The following is a 21,588-nucleotide window of genomic DNA, read 5'->3' as shown; positions in this document are numbered from 1 at the left end:
CTCCCCTACCCTTCCATCCTGGGACGCCGCTTGAGTCGCGTTTGTTGTCACTTATTTAAAATATATCTTAAAACAAGACGCGAAATTCGGCCTCAAACTTCGAAACGTACCCTACCTGTCCTCTCCTGGCTGTTTGCGTCCGTCAGCCCCATCTCCGCTCTCTTCTTCTTCCCGCTTCCTACCCTTCCCTTGCCTTCTCTTCTTTTTCCTCCCGTCGCACTCCTTCCCCCAAATTTCCACGTTCGATGTGTGTCTTGAAATTGATTAAGTTTAAACTTTGGATTAGGGGCCTTTCTTTTGCCATATCCTGGGGCGGGGCCCTAGTATTGGGTTCAAGTAGTCAAGGGCCTTAGTAAAGTTTCCAAAAGTAAAGCATTCTGTATTATATTTCTTAAAGTGATGCGTAAGATTGAACATCAAGCCCTCCAAAACCTGGATTCGCCCCCGGCAAGCTTCAGACTTGGCCCAGGGCGCTGCGCACATCCCCGAGGACCCGCGAGCTGGCGCTTCTGCACTTCGCAAAGACAAGGTCTCCTTTCAGGGCCCTCCAAATCCCTAGATTTACGTCGCAGAGTCTGAAATAGAAAACTAACGACTAAAGGTTCTTCATCCTTGAATATCTGGTTGTAAAAGTGGCTCGCTTGGGGTGTTTTGAGGGGGGAGGTGGGGGGCTCGGTTTCCTCCACCTGTGCTGCACTTCTCCATCAGGGGGCGCCCACACCCGCCACAAAACACCCTATTCCTAGACATCTGGGTTCTGCAAGCCCTAAGCACGCCTACTGGGGGCAGATCCGAGGGAGCTCACTGCCTCTCTCGCTCCTCCCTCCTAGCCTGCCTCCGCGGACCCGGGAGGCAGGGATTTCACACTAGCCATTCATTTGTCAGCCGTGGGGGAGGGGACGCAGGAGCGAGAGAGACTGAACAGAGGCTGGGAGAGGGGAAGGGAGGCAGAGAAGATGGAGACAGAAGAGGGAGACACAAAGATGAGAAACGGGACACAGCGAAACTGTCTTTCAGTCTGTGGGTGTGCGCACGGTGCGACAGCTCTCCAGGCGTTGCGTAGATTTCTTCCCCCTCCCGCAGCATCTCCCGGGGACAAGCAGGACTTGCTGGGGCGCAGCTGGATCGGAGAGCAAATAGTTTAAGCTATGACACCGTATTTCTAACCCGCTCTCCGCTGCCTAACACACAGACCGCTCCACGCCCAGTGACACAGACAGCAAGCCGGGACAGCCCTGTGGCCCCCATATCCGCACGCACTGGGGATGTCGCCCCGTGGCGCCCACACCTCTGTAGGGTGGTGGGACGCTCCAGCCTAGGGCGTCCACCGGGGCTCCCGGCACTCGCTCTCCCTGGCCGCTGGATTAGCCAGTAAAGTTGCTCAACTAGGGCGAAGAGCTGGGAGGGTGTGGGGAGATGGAAGGAAAAGAAGGACCGCTTTAGTCGGGGCGAGAAGGCTGGTCCTAGAGGCCCCAGATTCGGGTCCCCGCACCACCTTTGTCTAGAGAGCGCTCTGAGCCCTGGTTTGCTCGTTAAGACCAGAGTGGAAGCCTCCACTTCGCTCTTCTGGGTGAGAGAAAATTTTTGCACTTCGCTGATGGTTCAAGGCAAGCTTTTCCCGCCCAGGCGCTTCCCAGACCGCCGCGGCACTCCAACAACCCCACCCCCATCCCCTGCTCCCTCCCGGCCAGCCCCTGTGCTCCGCGCGCAGGACAAAAGAACCGAGGGGCACCAGGGAGGGCCTTGACAGCCCCCAAGTCTCCAAAGAGACGCAGCCCAGGCACCCCGCACATCCCCCGGCCGGACCTCTTTCCAGACTGCTTGCGGGCGGGGGGGGGGGTCACGTCTGCCCAGGTCCCGGGTTGCTGCGGCGCGGGATCGTCCTGTCAGGAGCTGCCCTGGAGCAGCATTCCAGGAACGCCGGGCACTGACCACACACCAGGGGCCCGGAAGCCAGGTGGCCCGCACCAAGGCGGCTTCGGGGACTTGCAAGTGGACAAGTCTCGGGAGTCCCCATTCAAACTTTTGCCTCGAGCAGGTTAACAAAAAAAGCTCAAGGTGCCAGCGGTCCCTCCAGCTCTCCAGCTCAAGACCCCAATACTTTTCTAAGGATTCTCTACAATTCTCTTCCCTCCCTTCCCCCAATTCCGTTAGTCCTTCTACCCCCACCCCATTCCGGGCTTCTTTTGTCTGGATCTTTTCAGCACCACGGTCCCTCGGTATTCCTCTCTCCAAACGTCCTTCTGAAAGTTACCTGCATTTTTAAAGTGCATATATTTTCTTAACTTCGCCTTACAGCTAGTTCTCTTTGCCTTAATTAAAACCTTCTACCAATTAAAATGTACTTCGTTTTTCTAAGCTCGCTCGTTTTTGTTGGTTTTTTTTTTTCTTTCTTTCTTTCTTTTTTTTTTTTTTGTTAAAGGGGGAACAAAAGAAACGTGATTACCTTGAAAGGCGGCTTATTGCAGTTTGGGGGATAAAAATCACCGCAGCGCTGCGCGAATGGGCTCGGTGTTGCCGGGGCGGGTCACATAGGAAGCTCGGTGGCCTGGGGAAGGGTGCGGAGGGTGCGGGACGGTGCTGAAGGATGCAGGAGGATGCGGGGCTGGCCGCAGATCCCCGTCCCAGCGCCTGTCCACAGCACCTAATGTTCGCGGCTGTTGCTCCCGCCCGCCTGGAGTTCTTCCCCAGAAAGGCTCGGGGCAGCTCGCCTGCAAGTTCAAATGCGGGTTGTGACACCCATCATCATTATATCACTGTACCGTCAGCACCGAGGAGGAGACTCAGCGAGGAGGAGGAGGAGGAAGAGGAGGAGGGTTCATTCACAGGCTCCTGAAGCGCTCGGCAGCTTCAGCCACTCCTAAGAGCCCAGGCTTGGAAAGCAGGCAGAGGGGCGGAAAGGCAGCTCCCCGCGCCTGCGGTAGGGACCGCCTGCCTCCCTCCCCAGGCACTCCCACCTCTCGGCGTTTCTTCCTGACAAGAAGTACCAATCGGCTTGGGGACAGCAGCGCTCCCCATTCAGCGACTCACTAAGTAACATCGCGCTGTGCGCACGGAAACCACTGCCCTCCTACCCCTCCCCACCCCCACTTCCCCGCCCCCTGTGCTGCCAGTTCTGGGTTAGGGGAAAGGAGCCCCCAGGCTCTGGTGGGGCAGGCCAGCACTAGACAATTGCGCACCCTCAGTTCTTCTTGGGAGCGAATGAAACTCTGCAAAATCAGCAGAGAACTTGGTTACAGCGTGTTTACGAGGCCACAGAACCTGCCTGTCCCATCTGAGGGAAGTGTCAGGCTTGCGCCTCCAGCCAACCTGAAAGAGACACTGAGAAAACCAGATCCTTCTAAGACCTAGAGGGAAAGTGTAAGAACTGCCGTACCCGGGAACTGCCCCAAGGGGAGCCCGACGTCATAGCGCAATTTACAAAGACCCTGGTAATAAAGGCTTGGACAGGAAATTCCCCCAAGCAAATCCCCTGTCGGATTTCAACAGATTCTCTAACTCTGCCGCAAACGTACAGAAGTCTAGATTTTGCTTTCTTCCTTCTTCTTTTCCCTCAGTTTTTCAAAGTGTCCCTCATGGTAGAATATTTAATAATTTTTCTGAGTAACAGAGACTCCTTGGATGTACCAATCCCCTTCCTTGTGGTCAGGAAATGGGACCATAATCTTTCTTGAGTTTTTGTGATTTTTGTTTTCAGCCAGGCTGACCAACTATGTAAACAACATCAACACAAGGAAGAGTCCCCTGCATTGTGTTACAAAAGGTTTCCTATAGGACCTTAGAGAGCAAAGGGTCAACCAGTTGACACAAAGGATTTCTCCCTCTTAGAAAAGAGGGACTTTGTATTTTCCTTTTCTTTGAAGTCAAGTATGAGTTTATACAATGGGAACAAAATAAGTCCAAGGTGCACATCAGTTTCAACATGGATACTGGAGTGGACAGCAAATTTTTCTTTCTACACAAACATGGAAGTATCCTCATGATTATTCTCTCTGAAGTCTCTACTTAGAAAATTATATCAAATACAACAGTGATGATTAAAGAAAAAAGTCCAGTTTCACTCTGAATTTCTTTGAGTGGGTTGGCTTTAGACTCATACTTTAAAACTTGTAGAAGCCTAGACTTCTGTGCACGCACATTTATAATGTTTCTTTTCTAAGTTTCTTTTGCAAGTTGTATGCATTCTGCATGATGCTAGATTTTAAGTTATAGACAGGTAGAAGTTTTGCTGGGAGAATTTCAGCCCTCAAAATGTGTGCTTTCCATTTCTCATTATTTATTTATTTATCAGCTCACTACAGTGAATAACATAACTATTAACTACAGGATTTAGGAATCAATTTTTTTGTTTGTTTTACAATTATTTTTTTATTCTTACTATAGTTTTTATACCACCGTTCTTAACATTGAAGTTCTATTTCATTAAGTATTTAGAATAACAGAGTCACAGAACAGAATCAGATTTCAACCTTTACATTTAGCAGATAAGCAAACTAAAGCTCAGAAAGTGATTTTTCCTAAAGTCAGACAATTAACAGCAGAGCTATTACCAGAACACAACTCTTGACTCCAGGTCCAGTGGTCTTTCCAGCACTCCTCCTAGCAACTTTTTTTAAAGATTTTATTTATTTGACAGAGAAAGACACAGAGAGAGAGGGAACACAAGCAGGGGAAGTGGGAGAGGGAGAAGCAGGCTTCCGGCCAAGCAGGGAGCCCAAAGCGGGCTAGATCCCAGGGTCCTGGGATCATGACCTGAGCTTAAGGCACACGCTTTAATGACTGAGCCACCCAGGTGCCCCTCCTAGCAACTTTATAAACAAGATCACTTCACTCAAAAAGGGAGAAAACTCCTTATCGAAATTTATACTCCAGGTATTAGGACAGACCTTTCTCTGAGACACCTCAAAGTATATATTATTGTTCTCATTCTTAAATTTGAGTAAACCTAGTTGAGTTCCAAAGAGTTTAAATGTCTTGCCTGTGGCTACTTTCTAAGTGGTACATCTGCCAATCTGAAAAGCTTATTATCTTTCCATTACCCTGCTCTCCCTTCATAATACAGTTAAGTAAAACATTTCTGCAAAGGAGACCTAAGGCGGAAGAAAGCAACTAATAGCAGATTAATAACCATTTTTAAGGAAATGTTAATATTTAACAGTCCCTGTAAATAATGCCAACTTTACATGATGAAACATGATGAAAAATAAGGGTCAGAGACTACGTACATCCTGAGATATTTTCCTTTATCTTCCCAAATGTGTTTCTCTAGCCCTCTAATGTTTATAGTCCCTTATAATGTCCACGGACATTACAACTCTTGACAGAGCAGTTCTATAGGGCAAAGGCACTTTCTCAGGCAGACTTCACTAGTCAGAACATGGACAATTCTGAACAGCTTTATACCGCATGCCTTTTCTTTACCTCGGCTTGTAACATTATTTAGAAAATTAAACACTCCTGCAGGCTGCCAAATAAGCAAAATGAAACGACACCCCCAAATATCAGCTTGCTTTCTCTAATTTCCCTATAATAGGGAATAAAAAGGAAAGTATACAAGGTACATTCAGAATAGACTCTATAGATGTATTATTTCCATTTAACTGTCCTTGAGGACTTCTCCCTCTCTCTCTCTTTCTCCCTCTCCCTCCCTGCCTCTCTCTCCCTGTGTCTCTCTTTCTCTCTTCATGAAGACAAAATGAATGACAAAGCAGTTATTTCTGATTCTCCCACGTTTTAAAAATTATCACAAGGTTTTGAATGGGAAAGTATATTTTTGTAACCTTTATAACTAAAACTACTTTGCCCATTACACTCAAGTCTGAATCAAACAGTAACTAAAATCTCATTCTATGTATCCCCCTTTAAATCATGTCCTTATACTGGGGATATTCTGTATGTAAACTCCATAGTCCCAGGTATCGATAAAGCAAGATCTTCATTCCTAGTGCAGGTGTCTACAAGAAACCAGAAGCCAGAAGCTGCGTGCCTTGCTTCGTTGCCTTGATCTTGTCTTCAGGAACTTGGCAGGAGTCAGGGGCAGTCAGCCAATGACTGGACAAGAAAGGTGTAGCTGGCAGGTGGGTGTCCAGGGAATTTCATTATCTTCATCTGAACCTCCTTCTGAGCTTTAGGATCACATTTCACGTCTTCTTTTTTAGTGATCAGGTGAAGTGTTCTTAGACATGGTATCATCTTTTGCTGCACTAGGGATGACAAGGTTCCAGTCCCACCCACATGCAGAAAATAGGTTCACATTTCAAGTCCCTGATCTGGCCGATCCTAGGCACAATGAAGCAAATATCCTCTGTGGATGGTGAAAAAAATGTGTGGTTAAAAAATGTACCTTTAATGAATTCCACAGTGCCTAGAAAAAGGAATCCAACCTCTAAAATTGCTTCATTATTATTTTTTTTAATAGGTTAGGGACTGATATTTTATCCAACACTTTAAGTCCTCTTTGGTTTTCTAGGAAATGCAGAAGTAATATGAGGTCTTTTGCCTTCCTTAAAAAAGAAAAGAAACTCTACAAAAGGCAAAGTGATGGTGGCAATCTTATTACTCTTTAGCCTGAAGTATATAAATTACTCAGAAAAATTAAACACAGACAAATACCTTCAGAAAGCCATGAAAAATTTGATTTTTCCCAGAGCAAGACTTTGCTCCCCAACCCCCAAATCAAAATGTTACAGTAAAATGTTTCTTTCAGTAAAAGTTTTTTTTCCTTCTTTGCTGTAAATGTCCTGTTCATGGTTGGGCAGATTATTCCAGAACTTAACTGGAAGACCATCTACATCACGACGGAACTATGCAAGCAAAAGCCAAGTTCCAACATGGAGTGATGGGAAAGGCTGGGCTGCCCAGAGGATGACTTCATTAGGGAGCAGAGAAGTTCTCTGAGCCGGTCCACAGGGCAGCCAAATGGCTCAGCGCATCTGCGCTCGCCCCCAGGAAAGCTGTTCGGAGCACAGTATCCAAAATGCCATCACGTTTATAAAGAAAAAGATTAAGACGTAAATGAAGCAGTCCAACTAAATTGAATCAGAGATAGTATCGACCTTACTCCCCTCCTTAGTCACTTTCTCAAACTCTTTTCTTCCCCTCCTACAGCCTGAGAAATATAGGTCACTTCTTATAAAGCATTTGTCTCACTGAACCAAGATGAACTGAAGGATTTGGTTTCTGAACACAAGGAAGCGGTAGAGATCTTTTTTTTTTTAAGATTTTATTTATTTATTTGAGAGAGAGAATGAGAGAGAGAGAGAGAGCACATGAGAGGGGGGAGGGTCAGAGGGAGAAGCAGACTCCCTACTGAGCATGGAGCCTGATACAGGGCTCATCTCGCAACCCTGAGATTACAACCTGAACTGAAACCAAGAATCAGATGCTTAACTGACTATGCCACCCAGGTGCCCCTGGATTATTCTTTTTAAAACAAAGCTTCATATTACTCTACCACCCAACTAATAATAATAACAATAATCTAACATTATTATTTTCTTACATGCTAAGCAATGTCCTTAATGTTTTACACTGACTTTTTCATTTAGATCATCTTTTTTAAAAATACTGAGATCTTTATTGATATTCATACTTTAAAATCTTTTTTTTTAAGATTTTATTTATTTATTTGAGAGAGAGAATGAGAGAGAGAGAGAGAGCACATGAGAGGGGGGAGGGTCAGAGGGAGAAGCAGACTCCCCGCCGAGCAGGGAGCCCGATGCGGGACTCGATCCCGGGACTCCAGGATGATGACCTGAGCCGAAGGCAGTCGCTCAACCAACTGAGCCACCCAGGCGCCCAAGAGATCTTATAATCTATGCTGTAGGGCTGAGAACAACGCAGAGGTTTTCTTAAGAGGCAAAACTTCTGCAGTTGCTGTTTTTTTTTCAGTGAGTACCAGCTTCCATTTATTTAATCGGAGTACAACCGGACCCAGAGACAAGAAATTTGATGAAAGCTCTATGGATGGTGCAAAAAGCCACCACAGCATCATTAGTGTCTCTGGTGAGCAAAGGTGGAAAGCAAGACAGGAAACAAAGGAAGTTCGACGTAGTGAGAAGAACGTTTGACGAACTCCAGTATAGGTATCAGAACAAGACACAGAAGTAACAGGCAGTCATTCCATTTTAGTTTTTTCAGCAAAAAGAATTGCAGGACAAGTTGAATGCCAGGGACTTTAGGCTTTTGTCAAAAAATATGAATGATCCCATTTTAACCCTGCAATTCAAAGGACATTAAATATTGCTATAGCTCATCAAGAAAAAAGAAGAGAAGAATATCTATAAGATGCAGCAAATACTTATCACAAACAGACTGCTCTCAATTTCATTTCTATTTTCTTTGTTCAATCCAACAAGCATTTACCGAGCACTGTTAATGTGTACTGTTTTAGACCTTAGGCATTCAGGCATTATTCAAAAGGTAAGGATTGCTTCTCAGCCTAAAGAAGTTTCTAATCTCTATAGAAAAAATTAATTTATTGGAGTAGCCAAGGTTATTATTTATCTATGTAATGACTAATGAATTTAAAGGGAAAAAAGTGTGTGTGTGTGTGTGTGTGTGTGTGTCCATTGGCTGGTCTAATCAGCCATCTTTTAAAAACATGTCACTGATTACAAATGGATCAGGAGAGAATGATAGCTCAACAAATCTCCTTTACTGGAAAATCACTTGCATGCACATATTCTACTGACATTGAGTCCAGGCATTAATCTTGTTGTATATGAAGAGATTGTGTTTCTTATTTTTCCACAATAAAAATAGCTCAGTAGATGTCATGTACTCAGGGTTCATTTTAAGTTTTTGAAGGTCTTCTAGAGTTGATAAATCAAACCAAAGTTGAATGGTGGAAGGAAAGCATTAAATGTCATCCTAACAAGAAAGGAAGGTCAGGGAAATTGATCACACCAAGGACATTAGGGTCTCTGGCTGCTGGACATGAGTATCAAATGTAGGCATTAGAAAACAAGAGAAAAGAATAGGCACTAAAAATTCTTCTTCTTAGTCATCACAAAGCTGAAATAATTTGATTTTAAATATTGTATTGAATTTATAGGCTTCCCTCAAAAATGCAGTTGAGAATGTGTAATCGCCCTTCCTATCCCCATTTCTGCAACTCTTTGGGGGAACTTTTGTCTATTTCTCTCTGGTGGTAGTTACCTGTGACTGCCTCCTCTCCCCATATCATTTCACACAATATCTCTCTCCAGCTTTATTGAGATATAAATCACATAGAGCATTATGTAAGTTGAAGGTGTACAATGTGATGACTTGATATATGTGCATACTGTGAAATGGTTACCCCAGTAAGGTTGGTTAACACATCTTTTACCTGCATAATTATCATTTTGTTGCTGTTGTTCTGGTGAGAACATTAAAGCTCTACTCCCATAGAGACTTTCAAGTATACAATACAGTATTGTTAACTGTAGTCACCGCTCTGTACATTAGATTCCCAGAACTTACTCGTCTTATAACTGAAAGTTTGTAGCCTTTGACCAACATCTCCCCATTTCCCCCATCCTTTAGGCTCAGGCAACCACCATTTTACTCTCAACATGATAAAAGGCTGGCCATATATGACAAGCCCACAGCTAACATCACACTCCATGGTGAAAGGTGGAAAGCTTTTTCTCTAAGGTCAGGTGTCCACTTTTACCACTCTTATTCAACACAGTACTGGATGTCCTATCCAGAGCAATTAGTCAAGAAAGAGAAATAAAAGGCATGCAAATCAGAAAGAGAGAAGAAAAACTGTCCCTGTTTGTTGATGACATGACCTTGTATATAGAAAATCCTAAATACTTCATTACGAAACTGTTAGACCTAATAAAGGAATTCAGTAAAGTTTCAGTAAAAATCAACATACAACAATCAGTTGCATTTCTATCTAATAACAGTCACCTGCGAAAGAAATAAAGAAAACAATCCACGTACAGTAGCATCAAAAACAATAAAATACTTAGGTATAAATTTAACCAAGGAAGTGAAAGAACTAGGCACTGAAAACTGTAAGACACTGAGGAAAAAAAGTTGAAGATGCCATAAATAAATGGAAATATATCCGGAAAAGTTAATATTGTGAAAATGTCCCTACTACCCAAAGCTATCTATAGATTCTATGCAATCCCTACCAAAATTCCAATGGCGTTTTCCACAGAAATTTAAAAGGAAAAACAAAAAAAGCACCTATCTATCTTAGTTTGGGTTCCCACAGAGGCAAGCCCTGAGGCCAGGATTCAAATGCAAGCAGTTCATTTAGGAGGCAAGACCAAGCAACATCTATAAAGAAGGCATGAGACAGGGAAGGAAAGGAGGCTAGTGGGGGACGCACTTCAAGCAGGCTGTCACTATAGGCAGTTAGAGCTTAATCCCACTGGGGACTGTTGAGAAAGAGTAGAGAATGTGCACCGCAGAGCTATCCCTTCTGGGCTATTTATATACTTGTTGTTGGTGAGGGCTTTTCCAAGGGGTGTTAATCTCCTGCCACTTGGGTATATGTGCCAGCCGCCTGGGCTCTGGTGGCCAGCGAAGGCTCTCGGGCTAAAAGATCCAGGGCTTGTGATGGGAAACTGGGCCAGCCTGCATGGAAATGATAGAGGTAAGGGGATGCAGGTGGGGTACCAATCACATCTGCTATAATTCTCAATACTCTAATCACCACTTGGCTGGCTAGAAAGGCAGGACTGGCAACAATAGGTTTCCTGCCTTGGTTGGGGCAAGATGAGGCTGCAAGTTTTAAGGTATCAGGGAGGAGTGTGAATCCAGCCACGGCTCCTTCGGTGTAGGCCATGCTCCCCACGCCGGGATCACATCACAGCTACTTGGTCACACCCAGGGCTGCCTCATTAGCAGGATCCCTAGTCTAAATCTCAGTGTCTCTTCTCCCTCTGACAGATCTAGCTTGTAAATTCACCTAATGAGGACTTCCTCTTACTTTCAACATGTCATCACTGATGGAAGCTGTGCGAGAGTAGGGTCTTTATGTGTCCGGTTCACATTCTCACACAGCTCCTTAGCACAGTGCCTAGCCCGTAGGAGGTGCTCAACAGATATGCGTTAATAGACGTGGAATGGATACATCTGTTGATTATGTCCTATGTCCTAAGGACTATCATTAAAGAATAGAAATGAAAATAGGAATAAAACATACTCTCTGCCTCAAGAAACAGTGAAAACTCAAATGATTCACAAAGGCCATGAGGACACCACAAAAGAGTGAAGTAGGCAGAGAAGTAAACAAGAGAAAATGGTAAGACGTTTGGAAGCAAGGGAGCCTTGTCAATCGGAATGTGGGACTGTTGATCCAGTGCTTCCTGCTCTTAAAACATTCAATAGGCCCTGCAAAACCGGTCTGTGGACTGATTCCCACTGGAAGGATCCTAAGATTCTGACCATAAGTTTAAACGATCCAAGGGAAGGCTGGTGGGAAACTAGTGGAGGGTAGGACTCATTTTATTCCCTTTATCTACTCTCTCCTTTTCTTCATCTGCTTATCCTCCCCCCCGCCCCATAGTAAACACCCTTATGAATCCCCAAAAGGCCAGTGTGCTGTACAGAGGCTTAGGAAGGGGAGGAGGCAATGGCAGGGAGTTTTCAAGGATGAAAGGGGAGCAATACACCAGGATTTCTGAAGCATCAAGGAAGGCTGAAACCAAAATGTAGCAGGCAAAGAAGACTCCGCCTCCCTACGCAGCTCCCTCCCTTGGGGCCACCTATCCTTGCCATGTGCAACCGGGGCCCATGACTCCACCTGAGCTCCTGTTCTAGGGGCCAAGAAAGTCCCTTTTCCCCTTGTAGTTGAGGGATCCAAATACCCAGCAACCCAAGTGGTAACAATGCATCTTCCTAAGGGGGTCTTAACCAAGAACACTGTTAATCTGCACTCTTCAATGTACATTCTTGACTTTTTATCTTTGAGGCGATGTATTGTGAGGACATAAAGCACAATTTTACACTATTCATAAATAGAGACTGGCCCAGGAAGCTATAAACAAAATAGGAAAGAATACCTCCTGTGACAGACAATTGCATTTTTGGAGAGGGAACTGGGGAAGCAGATATCAAGAGAGTGAGAAAGAAGCTGGAATCTGGATTATAATTGGGAATCACTTCCTAAAATGATCCAGCCATGCCTAATAGAGATGGCAGATCCAGATGGGAAAAGGAAGAAGCTGAGGGAGGGCAGTTTTCACCTGGGGACAGACGGATGGCTGATGCCTAGGAAACAGTGGGACTGGGGGTAGTAAAAAGCAAAGGTGATGAGCACTGGGTGTTATACTTAACTAATGAATCATTGAACACTACATCAAAAACTAATTATGTACTATACAGTGGCTAACTGAACATTAAAAAAAAAAAAAGCAAAGGTGAATGAAAAATTCGGTTGCTTGAAACCAGGCTATTTGTGAGCTTCCAAGTTAAAAAAGAACCCGAATGCTATTGTTTTTGTTCCCAATCACTGTCCAAACTGCTGTGTCAAATGCCCCCTTCCCAATGACAGTAAGGTTCCATAATTCTCTGTACACTTTTCATTAACATATGCTTATTTTTACATAGTTGAAAATACGAATATCATAGACTAATTAAGGCTCTCCTTCCACCAAAGCTTCTCTACCTGTGGCTCAAGGGATTTAAACCAGAGAAGGAGGATGTCTGTATTTTTACTCTTCCTGGGGCTGCCTGACTCTGGCATGGGGCAAGGCTGGGTTGGCTACTCTGGGACCTCTGTATGCGCTCTCTTCTAGCTTCAGCATTTCTGCTACAAACAGGCAGAAGTGAGGGTGAAGGAAAGGGACAAGACCCTCTTCCTTACCGGCTGCTGTTAGAATCCTCTCTGGGATCATTAAAGCTTCTCTGGACCACAGCGACTGGCAGCTGATGCCCTCTGTGGGTCAGGTGTCCCAGTGCTGGCCACCTGGAGGACATGTGTGCACTTTCCAGGAGTCTCTAGAGGACATCTTGCTGTGCAATCTCCTGCCCTGGGAGGTGCCATTGTGCTTCTCCCCTCACCCTCCTCAACTCAATCTCAGTTGATATGCCCCACGCCCCTGCTACTGTTCCCCAAGTCTGACAGGCTACTCTCGGGACACCAGCAAGGCAGCTTTAGTACAGCTACCTCCTGCTCTATCACTTAGCTCACTAAAAGACAAAACAAACAAACAAACAAACAAAAACCCAAATCCTGGGCTTCGCCAGATCAAATAGTGGGAGTTCAGGCTCCCCGTGCCCTCTCTCCTTCCAGTTACTTCTCACCAAATACCTTTGCTCCTGTCGGGTAGGCACAAGGACGATCAACAAAGTCCCTTTCTGAGTACATATGCTGAGCTCCACTTCTTAGAAACATCCTCAATTTCTGTGACTTCTCTTGGAGTCTCCCCTTCACCTCTCCCTTGAGGAGAAGAGGGAAAATGGACAGTACTTTCCACAGAAAAAATAGTGGCATATAGCTTGGCGGAAGGCAGCGCAAGAGATATTGGTGAGGAGAAAAGCAGGTTGTTGGGTTGTCTAGAGATGCAGCAAGATGTCTCTTGCTGGTGAAAACAGATTCGTCCAGCAAGAAAGAAATTACAAAAGACTTTCCTCCAGTCTCCTCTGCCATAGCCCCCCGGCTTCCTATCTGTGCCTTTATGTAACTGTAGGTGTGCATGTGCTTCATATCCTAGACCTTTATGTCTCATTTGAATAAGAAGTCTTCCAGCATTCCAGTGGTAAGGCAATTCCATACCAAATGCCAGGGTTTCCTCTGATTCATAGCATTTTGGCAACTCCATGAAGGGAGAAGAGATCTGGCTACGGTTCAGCAATAAGGGAAGAGAAACACTGCCAAGCCTCAGAAAGTCCTAAATTAGAAGGCCAGGAGTTTGATACAGGGAAGCAACGGGAAGGAAGTAGTAATCTGAGTACAGATTCCAGCAAGGTAAATAGGTTCCCGACACGTCTGGCAGTTCCTGATCTGGTTTCAGATGGAGGAATTTAATAAGCTTTAAGGTCTTAAAACCTGAGTGACAAACAGAATACAAAACAGTGGCAGAGTGGAAAGCCTTTTAGAATTGAAGTCATAGGAGGGGAGCACAAATCTTAGTTTGGCTACTTACTAGTTTCATGAATTTGAACAAGCCAACCGACCCACCTGAGTTTCCTCACTGGCAAAACAGTGATAACAATACCTACACAACAGAGTTAACAAGATTTGACAAGAAAATAAAGCACCTGATAAATTGGCCAGGGCCACCATGTACAGCTGTGCAATCTTTGCACTACACAAGTGTCCAGCCAAGCAAATGAGCAGGGGCTGAAACAGCATCCAAGCTCTGCCAGTCAAGCCATTGACCCAGCAAACGTCTATAATCGACAGGAGCAAGGGGCAAAATTTCTTCCACCTCTGACACACCCTACCGAGACTTTTACCAAGGGACTCTATTTTCCCACAAGCTGGCACCTCTTTCTAATTTTCACAGTGCCTGCAAACTTGGGGATAGCCACTAGATGAACGAATAAATGGAAGGCAGTGTCTTATTACTGGAGCATAGCTTCGGCTAATCTTCCTCCAGAGGACAGCTCTCAGTAAATCCACAAGAACAGGTTCCAAATGAATGAACTGGTTCAAGTCAAGGACCATCTACAACTAGATCAGTATTTTTCAATGTGTATCTTGTGCCACTGTAGAAAATAATCTGTATTTTATAGTTCTGACACCAAAGTCACAAGCAATAGAAGAAAAAATTTAAAAATGGGACTTCATCACGATTAAAAACTTCCACGATGTCAAAGCACACCATCAAGAAAGTGAAAAGACAGCGCAAAATAGGACACAATTTTTGCAAATCATAGATCTGAGAAGGAACTTTTATCTAGAAGAGATGAGGAACTTTTACAGCTCAATAATAAAAAGACAACCTAATTTTTTAAAATGATCAAAGTATATGAATGGACTTTTCTCCAAAGAAGATAAACAAATAACCAGTAAACACATGAAAGATGCTCAGTATCATTAGCCACCTGGAAAACACAATTCAAAGCCATGAGATTCTACTTCACAGCCACTAAGATGGCTAGAATCAAAATGTCAGATAATAACAAGTGTTGTTGAGAATATGCAGAATTTAGAAGCCTGTACACTGTTGGTAGGAGTGTAAGATGGTACTGTTACTTTGGAAAGTGGTCTGGGAGTTTCTCCAAAGGTCACTCATTTGCCCTAGCGATTCCACTCCTAGGTATATATCTGAGAGAAAATAAAACATATGTCAACATAAAAATTTGTTTATAAACGTTCATAGTAGCACTGTTCCAAGAGTGGGAACAACCTATATGTCTATAAACTGATGAATGAATAAATAAAATATGGTATATCCACACGAGGGAATATTATTCAGCAATAAAAAAGAGTGAAGTGCTGAGACATGCTACAAATCGATGGACCTTGAAAACATTATGTTAAGGGGAAAAAAGCCAGACACAGAAGACCACATATTGTATGATTCCACTCTACAGAGACAGAAGGTAGATTAATAGGGCTACCTAGGGCTGAACAGTATGGGGAAATGGGGTTGACTGTTAATGTGTGTGGTGTCTCTTTTTGTGGTAATGAAAATGCTCTGGACTATGTTAGTGCTGGTAGATGCATAACTCTGTAAATATAATAAAAGGCATTTAATTGTACACTTTAAATGTGAATTGTATGGTATGCGAATTATATCTCAAAGGTGTTACTAAAGAAATGTAAATGTGTCTTTAAAAATCTTACTTGTGATGCTCGTAAAATATAGATGCCAGAGCCCTTCCCCAGACTTACTAAATTAGAATTTCTATGAGTGAAACCCAGGAATGTGTAATATAAACAAGTACACTGAGTCATTCTTTTATGCCATAAGTTTGTCAACCACACAACCAGTCTGTCATACGAATTAACTGTATTATATTTTTGTTATAGCTTTTGCTGGGAGATTTTTCCTTGTAATAAGTGTGGCATTTGAAGTCCAACAGTTGACAAATAGTTTGGATAAAAACAAACAAGCAAACAAACAAACAAAAAACCCTCTTTTTTCCATGTGAACAGTTAAAGGCAACAAATTGGAAGAGTCTATCTTTCCACCCTTCTCACTCATGTGCTCAATGATAAAAGTTAAAGGTGTAAAAAAAGAAAAACCAAGTAAAATTTCAGTAATTCAGGGTAAAAATTTCCATCATCATCACCAACCAAAATAAAGACAAGAAGACTCTGGAAAGTTTCTAAAACTTGGGGGATCCAGTTTCTACTTTCCCCTTCACCACCAACCACTGGGAGGAGATTTCATCTTTCACATTTCCAACCCTGGCCATTCCTTTTACAGTGTTTACTAAATCAGAATAAAAGTTTGAGGTGAAAGTTGTTAATTTCAACTGCATGACACAATGTTAAAAATTTAAAATTTTCCTATTAAAGATTTTTTTACACTTGGATTGCATATCTGCCTTTATATTTGTACAGAATGTTAGTATTTACAAAGTTACAAAGTTAGTATTCACTAGTCACTTAATCCTTGAACAATCCCTGCGTAGTGTATGTGGAAGATAATAATAGGCCTTCTGGCAGAGGCATCTAGTTGTTCCCTAAGTTGAAAATGTACCCAGAATTTGTTTTTATTAGATTTGGTAAGGCATCAAACATGGAAATGATTGTCATGAAGGAAGAAGTTTGCACACATAGATCTCTAGAAATAGATGCACTGCATGCCACACAGGGTCACATGGAGAAGGACCAGGGATGGTCAGGAGTCAGATGAGGGGTGAAAGCAGAGCATGGCCCAGAGCCTTTATTACTAGTTTTTATTTTATTTTATTTTATTTTATTTTATTTTATTTTATTTTATTTTATTTTATTTTATTTTATTTTATTTTATTTATTTAGTGTGTGGAAAGTAATGGGTGAGACAGGGTAGGTACACTGAGTAACTTCAGGATTGGATAGTTTGAATAGTTTGGGCAGGCTCTGGACTAGAGAGATGGTCCCTAGTGGTCTAGTACCTGGCGCTGGGGAGATCTAGGGTAGGTGTTGGCTTGGTGTGTGTTTGATAAAGGGGCTGGTTGGGGGTGTGGGCTACAGATTGGTTGGTTTGTATATGGAAGGCATATTCCCAGGAGAATTATTTACCATCTCTAGGAATTAGCTAGCTCTAGGAGGGGTAGTCTCTCCATGATCAAGGCTCCAAATGCCAGCACATCAAGAATACAGAAAATAAGGAAATAAAATCAACATACTCCCCCCAACTAATTGTCTGCTCAGTCGGTCACACCTCTTTCATAGCATGCTTGGATCACCACTACCGGGAAAATGGCAACATTTCCCAGATTCTCTTGCAGCCAGGAAGGACCACATGATTGAATTCTGGTTAATAGGACAGGAGAGGAAATGACGTGAGCAACTTCTAGGATATGTCATTCAAGGATGGCAACACGATTCCTCTTCCCTTCTTCCTTCATCCTGCTGCCTAAAATGCTGATGTCCCAGTTCGCTTTCTTGGATCATGTGTATAAGGACAACAGCCTAGGGATGGCAGAAGAGCAAGAGAGAAGGAGCCTGGGTCCCTGGCACTGTGAATTTGCCATACTAGTGTTGATGTGCTTACATTAAATTAATCAGATTGTTCCATGAGAGAGAAATAAACTTGCAGCTTATCACGTCACTCTAATTTCGAGCCTCTGCTGGAAAGATTAAACCTATATTGTAACTGATAGGGGTGAGCTGCTGTGTATAGTTGTGCAAGCATCTTTCCCACCGTACAGTGTACAGCCTCTGTACCGTACATGGCAGCCATGAATACAGTCCCATTTCTCAGATGAGGACAGAAAGTCTCAAGGAGGTTAGGCCATACCTTTAGTAAATCCTAGATCCAAAGCCCTACAAGGATTATAGAACCAAAAAGGATAATATGCCAGTTTCACTATAAAATGAAATACAGTAATATATCAACGTTCTTAGGCAAATGATAAAAATACATTAAGTATCAGAATTCAATATTTATTTATTTAGAAATCAAAGTAAGAAATTTAAACAAAAATAGAATTGGAGACAATTCTCCTGCTGAATGTTGTTCAACATGCTCGGAGGAACAGGGTATCTTTTTAAATTCAATAGCCAAAGTGACAGGCTATGCACAGGGCCAGTTATAATGCCTGTATGTGTGGGTCTATCATTTGCATGCATTAAGATGGAAATTGAGCATCCATATTTTACTTACATGTGTCAGTGAAGTGATTGCACTTCCCAAGATCTCTTTGTACACATAATTACTTGATTTGTGAACCAAATGTGTGGTTTAAGGATGGAAATAGGTACACAGTAACTCCATTTCGGAGGTCCAGTTTTGACATAAATGACGAGACTTTTTTAATGAAAGAAAGATTAGATACAGGATTCAAATTTAGTTTATTTAAAACATTTGATATTTGGGGATTCATTTATTTGAAGGGTCCAATTTGATTTTCTGCACTTAAAATTGCACTTTAATTGGGAGCTATAGTTAAGTGATGATTGAAATAATTTGTAATAAGAAAACAGCCACAAAGTATCATTTTTATCAGTAGGATATATCATATCAGCTCTGCAGCTTTCAGAAAAAGTGTCAACATTTTATATTTAAAAGACTTATAAAAACGTTCTGCAATTATCTGTCAGTTGTTCTAAAACACACACACGCCTAGTACTAGCAATTGCAAAATTAAATTTTGCCTCCACAGTCCTAAGAGATACTCTTCTACAAACACCTTTTTAGTTTATAGGGATTTATAGTTTAATATTCACAAAAGTTTTCTGCTTTCTTGAAAAGTCACTTCTTGCCCCCTTTTGTGCAAATATGTTCCATAGGAAATGGAATAGTCTTAAAAGCAAGCAATTTTTACTAAAGCAGTTTTCTTACCCATACCTAGTGCTGTATTACTATAAACAAAACATTATTTTATCTACTATACCCCAAGTTGTAATGAGTGCTTTCAACTACTCTCCTATTGCTTGAAAATTAGCTTTGTGTTTGCAAGTCTGAGAGACGGTCTCCAGTTCTCGCTGAGAGTCAGAAGGAAAGCAGGTGGACTTGTGGCCTGAGGTGAAGGTCCCTGGCGATGCTGGGCTCATCTGGCTGCTGGTGGTTGGCATGGGGCAGTACTGTTAACCATTTTGAAATAATGATTTTAAAACAATTTTAACCTAAAATGCTGGGTAAAGTTACATTCAAAAAGTTTGCAGCCAATAGTAGTTTTTATTTTTTTTTATTTAAAAAAATTTTTTTAAAGATTTTATTTATTTTAGAAGGGAGAGAGAGGGAGAGCATAAGCAGGGGAGGGGCAGAGGCAGAGGGAGAAAGAAAATCCCAAGCAGACTACATGAGGCTCTATCTCATGACCCCAAAATCATGACCTGAGCCAAAACCAAGAGTCCGATGCTTCACTGACTGAGCCACCCAGGCGCCCAGCCAATAGTAGTTTTTAAATTGAATGGGACAACCACCATTAGGTTTTAAGAAGAATGTTGTCTTTGGTTAAAGTAAATGCACATGGCTAGCATTGATTTCTAACTTCTATTTTGGTTGACAAGTCTAATCATCATACTATTTCCCTGTTATGGAAACCAAAATATTTTGTTTCCAGGGTAGTGTTCGTCCAAAAGATACTACAGTCTCAGATGAACTCTAAATTTCTCTTATTCATTCTCCAAATACGATTATGATAATAATAAAAATAATAATGACAATAGTAAAAATAATAGTTATAATAGCCACCAATTGTTGAGCACCTAATGTAGGCCAAGCATATCTTCATGATAATATTGAAAAGTAGATGATATTATTCTAGTTGTACAGAAGAGAAATGTGAAGTTCAGAGGGGAAGGTCACTACCTCAAGCAGCCAAAATCTGTCTGATCCCACGACTGCTACTTCCATGTACCGCATACAGTCTAGTCTCTATATAGTTATATATTCCCATGTTAGGCTGCAACTGAATTTCCAAAGAATATTGTAACTTTCCAGGAAGTTGTTACTGTTTAGACAGGGGCCCACTTATTATTACTATTTTCTTCTTCTTTACTAAACTGAAGCTGAACAGAACAAGGACTGCCCTGCTCCCACCCTCTTTAAAGAAAGAATAAAAAATAAAAAAATAAATAAAAAGAGGAGGGGAAGTGTGTCGCAAAACTAGTTATCACATGTGAATGGCCTCAGATGTAGTTAAGCACTCTGTAAATCCTTACCATCCCGGACATTCTGATAAACTCAGTTCTGGGGACATATTATTTTTATTTTGATAATTTGTCTTCAACCTCTTTCCGTTTTACGCAAGAACACAGAAAAATCAATTGGTGTTTTGTTTCATTGCTTTTATTCAATTAAATGCTTCCTTTTACCTTTTTTTTTTTTCTACCATGCTTCAAAGTAACAACGTGATAGCATCAGCCTTGGATATTAGCCCTCACAGATAGAAATGTTCTTGAAATAAGCTCAGTAGGACTTTTTGTAATACATTACCCATGCTCTCAGACCCCTATCAGTCTCTGAGGTAGTCATAATAAACACGAACTAAAACCTCAAAATCTTCAGGAAATTCTGGCCTTAAAAAAAAAAAAAAACTGTCTTTGGAGGTCTCTCCAAAGTTAATGTAATGTTTATAAATTGGGTCAATAATCTATAAAAATAAAAACAGGAATCATTTAAGAAAATAACTAAGAAATCTCTGTTTAAATGGTACTAAAAATTACAGACTTAAAATTTTCCAACAAAAGTAAGACAGTGATTTCATAAGAATAGGACTCCGTAAGGGGAAAATGAGCATTAAATGTTTCAGTGTTTCAAGTGCTCCATTTTCTTATTATAAAGAGAAATTGGGATTTAGAAAAAGAGTTTTTTGACATTTAAATGAAAGTGTAAAGTTTGTAAAGGATGTTTTATAAACATCAGTTCATTTGTTAAAATAGCTTTGAGGCAGTCTTGTAGCCATGTAAAGTTTAGCTTACCAGGAAAAGTTTAGACCAGACACAAAGTATTTTCATCTTACTGATATACCACTTAGAGATACCATGTACTTAGCAATCCTAGGTCACACGTTGTGACCTGAAGTGTATATCACAGCAAACCTCCTCAAGTTCATCTATTTTTATTACCTCTTGGCCACAAAGCACAATGTGTTTCAGTTTTAATTATTTCTAGAAATTACAATAGCCTAATGAACTCCTAATGAACACTTTGCACATTCCAGAAATTTCCAACTCCAAATACTGATGATCTTCCTTATAACAAATCAACTTAAAGAGTTAATTTCCCTGTGGCTTCTACCTTTGAAAACATCTGCTCTTTTATAACATCCTCTTGCCTTCATGTATGTCATTTCTATAGCTTATAAGCTTCTTTTCCTGTCTCCCACCTTTATCTAGAAAAAACTGACCAAAATTTCAAGACCTGGATTAAATGTATAGTAGTTCAAGTTTTTCTGAGGTGATTCTCCTGCTTATACCCCACACCTGCTCCTCCTGCCTTTCAGAATAGCTATTGTAAATTGCATGCCCTTTCATTATTACATGTATCACAGTATTGTTACAATTCACGGACTATGTGAGACTTTAAA

At 42.0% G+C, this 21,588-nt stretch overlaps 2 protein-coding genes across 2 annotated transcripts in view; both read right to left on the bottom strand.

Annotated features, from left to right (window-relative positions):
* Positions 1 to 2,976, bottom strand: part of VCAN (versican) — a 115,413-nt gene extending 112,437 nt beyond the window's left edge. Inside the window, exon 1 of the mRNA XM_064596338.1 lies at positions 2,447 to 2,976. The gene's annotated coding sequence lies outside the window, so the exon portion shown is untranslated. The remainder of the gene's footprint in view (positions 1 to 2,446) is intronic.
* Positions 2,977 to 4,255: 1,279 nt separating this feature from the next.
* The window catches only part of XRCC4 (X-ray repair cross complementing 4), a 316,789-nt gene continuing 299,456 nt past the window's right edge, over positions 4,256 to 21,588 (bottom strand). Inside the window, exon 10 of the transcript XR_010413112.1 lies at positions 4,256 to 6,304. The gene's annotated coding sequence lies outside the window, so the exon portion shown is untranslated. The remainder of the gene's footprint in view (positions 6,305 to 21,588) is intronic.

The sequence above is a fragment of the Mirounga angustirostris genome, unplaced genomic scaffold (assembly GCF_029215605.1).
Source record: "Mirounga angustirostris isolate CCGP_5_RB_7025 unplaced genomic scaffold, mMirAng1.0.hap1 SCAF_7, whole genome shotgun sequence".
NCBI classification, from domain to species: domain Eukaryota; kingdom Metazoa; phylum Chordata; class Mammalia; order Carnivora; family Phocidae; genus Mirounga; species Mirounga angustirostris.
This window is presented reverse-complemented; position numbering and strand designations above follow the sequence as displayed.